The following is a 4318-nucleotide window of genomic DNA, read 5'->3' as shown; positions in this document are numbered from 1 at the left end:
TTTAGAAAAACAATTATATTTTAAAATATACTAGATGTACTTTTTAATGTTATAATTTTTTTTTCAATTATAAAATATGTGTAAATTTTAGTCAAAATATTGTCAATTATAAAATATGTGTAAATGGTGTGTTTTGAATAAACAAATTAATTAAAATATAAATAAAAATTAAAAATTAAAAACTGAAAAAAAGGTGTGTGAAAGAAGGGAGACCGATTGCTTTTGGGGTGTGAGAAGCGGGACAATTTGCCGCGTTTATGTGATGAAATAATTGAACATACCCACTGATACATATTCACTTTACACACTGTCTCTAACACAAACACACACCTCACACCTCGGCGACGCAGCTAGAGATTAGGGTTCAAGCTGAAGCTGGAGATTAGGGTTCAAGTTGAAGCTCGTTTCTTCAATTAGGGGTCTGAGTGGGGTGCAATCATTGGGGATTATCAAATCGAGCTCAATTAGGGATATTATCAGGTATTACTTTTAATTTTAACCTCTTCATTTGTATCTATTTGCAGGGATTGAGATTTTGTATGTGCAGAAATTGAGATGATGTATGTGTATGTACTCTGTAGTTGTTCTCTCTCTCTCTCTCTCTCTCTCTCTCTCTCTCTCTCTCTCTCTCTCTCTCTCTCTCTCTGTGGAGATTAGGGTTCAAGCTGAAGCTCGTTTCTTCAATTAGGGGTCTGATTGGGGTGCAGTCAATTGGGTATTCTTAAATCGAGCTCAATTAGCGATATTATCAGGTATTACTCTTAATTTTAACCTTTTCATTTACATCTATTTGCAGGGATTGAGATTTTGTATGTGTAGAACTTGAGATAATGTATGTGTATGTACTCTGTATGTGTATGTACTCTGTTGTTTGTTCTCTCCCTCTCTTTTCTTAAGTCAGAGATATAGATTATGAAATCATTGTGATGCTTGTAAATGCAGAGAATTTGATAGCTGATGAGTTCTCTGCTGAGATTGCTGATGGTGTGGCTTATGTTTCCGGCTACGATGATGAATCCAGGCCTGTCTTGGTACATTTTCTTCCATAATTATATCCTCACTTATTCATTGTGGCACACACAATGTATGGATCTTATACTTATGTGTTTCCTCAGATTTTCCGAATCAAGCAAGACTGTCACAAGTTTCATTCACAGAAGATGTAAGCCAATATATATCTCTTGCTCTCTGCAGTTGTTTTCATGTATTGTTGGAAACGTGTATGAGCCTTACACCCAAAAATTTGAAAAACATTAATATGCAAACACACAACTTGTATATTAATGTAACACGCAGCTACAATTTTGTTACACACACTAGGCTTCAGTCTTTTTCACATACATAAGACAGGACACAGAGCTTATGCTCTTTTTTCTATTCTTTTCTTTCAGCCTACTACACTCCAGTGTGTTGTTCTACGGCTTACTAGTACACACAAGAGGCTACTTCCACCCTTGTTCTATGCAGAGAGCTTCAGCTCTATTTTTTTTCTTAGCAACTTTTTTTTTTATTTCATACAACTACTACCAGCTTCCTGTTATATGTATGATATATATAGTACATATAATATATTAGCTGATGTTATCTGCAAACTGAATTCCAACACCCATAATTTCTGAAAATTTGTCCCTTGGTAATATCTGGCTGCTGGATGTGTGAAGTTTTGATTATATCATTATTATTCTAGAAGGGTTTGATTCTAACATGTATGTATAAACTAGCTAGCTAGTACATTTAGTATGCAAATATATGATATATTTTTTTAAAATTCTTTTTTTCAGGTTGGCTCGACTGGTGGTGTTTACACCGGAGGTTGCAATACAAATCATGGAAAAAAATGTGGAGCAATTTGTCGAAGTTAACTATTTAACTATAGTATTAGACTTTGAAGTAGTATATGTTTTTGGTTGGATGATTGGTTTGTGTGTATTTGATGGGATGATTTGGTATTGATGAAATTATAATATCAAGTTATTTTATTTGGGAAGTGCATTTTGCATAAAGGTCATGTCAAAATTTAACTATAAAAGTGTTGCAGTAGTGATATATAATGTTGCAACCATTTGCTTAAAATATGTTCTAAGAGTTCATAAAGTGTTTCAACAAAAATGTTGTCATAAATATGGTCCCACAAGCATACTAAAAGAAATCCAATGGACCAATCAGTGGGGTCCACCAATGGGGCCCACCAATGGGGCTCACTGGTGGGCCCATATTTCACATAATTTTAGACTCTATTGCAACACTATTGAATGTTGCTATAGGTGTAACAAACTGATGCCGTGAGTGAGTATTGCAACTATAATCCTAGTGTTGCAAAAGTGTTGCTACATGTCACTACGGCAGCGGTGCTGAAGGCAACACCGAAAAAGTGTTGCTGTTTCCCTTTTCAGGGTTACGGCAACAATTTTTTGGCTTTCTGCAACTTGTTTTTGGCGTTGCGTAAGTGCATCTATGGTGTAGTGACTCGAACTTCATTATATCTGCTACGATTCAGTCCGGACCGCCCCAAATATGGTCGTGATAAAATTCATATATACATAGGGACCCATTTATGTGAAAATATCAAAAGAAACTTCCGGGTGAAATTTTCATGAAATTCCTGTGTACTAACTCCTTTGAGAATTCGTCAAAAACTCGAACTTCATTATATCTGTTTCGATTCAGTCCCGATTGCCCCAAATATGGTCGTAACCAAATTCATATATCCATAGGGACCCATTTATGTGAAAATATCAAAAGAAACTGCCCGGGGATATTTTCAAGAAATTCCCGTGTACTAACCCCTTTGAGAATTCGTCAAAAACTCGAACTTCATTATATCTGCTCCTATTCAGTCCCGACCGCCCCAAATATGGTCGTAACCAAATTCATATATCCATAGGGACCCATTTATGTGAAAATATCAAAAGAAACTGCTCGGGGATATTTTCAAGAAATTCCCGTGTACTAACCCCTTTGAGAATTCGTCAAAAACTCGAACTTCATTATATCTGCTACGATTCAGTCCGGACCGCCCCAAATATGGTCGTGATCAAATTCATATATCCATAGGGACCCATTTATGTGAAAATATCAACAGAAACTGCCTGGGGATATTTTCAAGAAATTCCCGTGTACTAACCCCTTTGAGAATTCGTCAAAAACTCGAACTTCATTATATCTGCTACGATTCAGTCCGGACCGCCCCAAATATGGTCGTGATAAAATTCATATATACATAGGGACCCATTTATGTGAAAATATCAAAAGAAACTTCCGGGTGAAATTTTCATGAAATTCCTGTGTACTAACTCCTTTGAGAATTCGTCAAAAACTCGAACTTCATTATATCTGTTTCGATTCAGTCCCGATTGCCCCAAATATGGTCGTAACCAAATTCATATATCCATAGGGACCCATTTATGTGAAAATATCAAAAGAAACTGCCCGGGGATATTTTCAAGAAATTCCCGTGTACTAACCCCTTTGAGAATTCGTCAAAAACTCGAACTTCATTATATCTGCTCCTATTCAGTCCCGACCGCCCCAAATATGGTCGTAACCAAATTCATATATCCATAGGGACCCATTTATGTGAAAATATCAAAAGAAACTGCTCGGGGATATTTTCAAGAAATTCCCGTGTACTAACCCCTTTGAGAATTCGTCAAAAACTCGAACTTCATTATATCTGCTACGATTCAGTCCGGACCGCCCCAAATATGGTCGTGATCAAATTCATATATCCATAGGGACCCATTTATGTGAAAATATCAAAAGAAACTGCCTGGGGATATTTTCAAGAAATTCCCGTGTACTAACCCCTTTGAGAATTCGTCAAAAACTCGAACTTCATTATATCTGCTACGATTCAGTCCCGACCGCCCCAAATTTGGTCGTGACCAAATTCATATATCCATAGGGACCCATTTATGTGGAAATATTAAAAGAAACTGCCCGGGGATATATTCAAGAAATTCCCGTGTACTAACCCCTTTGAGAATTCGTCAAAAACTCGAACTTCATTATATCTGCTACGATTCAGTCCCGACTGCCCCAAATTTGGTCGTGACCAAATTCATATATCCATAGGGACCCATTTATGTGAAAATATTAAAAGAAACTGCCCGGGGATATATTCAAGAAATTCCCGTGTACTAAACCCTTTGAGAATTCGTCAAAAACTCGAACTTCATTATATCTGCTACGATTCAGTCCCGACTGCCCCAAATTTGGTCGTGACCAAATTCATATATCCATAGGGACCCATTTATGTGAAAATATTAAAAGAAACTGCCCGGGGATATATTCAAGAAATTCCCGTGTACTAAACCCT

The 4318-nt window shown here is 36.7% G+C and overlaps 1 long non-coding RNA gene across 2 annotated transcripts; it reads left to right on the top strand.

Moving 5' to 3' along the window:
- The first annotated feature begins 302 nt into the window (after window positions 1-302).
- On the top strand, window positions 303-1982 carry LOC135151128 (uncharacterized). Of its 2 annotated transcripts, XR_010289641.1 has the most exons (5): window positions 303-480; window positions 689-752; window positions 943-1031; window positions 1116-1162; window positions 1782-1982. It is a non-coding gene; the product is annotated as an uncharacterized LOC135151128 (long non-coding RNA). The 2 variants fall into 2 exon arrangements; XR_010289640.1 differs by lacking the exon at window positions 303-480 and having other exon boundaries at window positions 604-752.
- The last annotated feature ends 2336 nt before the right edge of the window (window positions 1983-4318 follow it).

Source organism: Daucus carota, chromosome 3, assembly GCF_001625215.2.
Source record: "Daucus carota subsp. sativus chromosome 3, DH1 v3.0, whole genome shotgun sequence".
Lineage (NCBI taxonomy): Eukaryota > Viridiplantae > Streptophyta > Magnoliopsida > Apiales > Apiaceae > Daucus > Daucus carota.
This window is presented reverse-complemented; position numbering and strand designations above follow the sequence as displayed.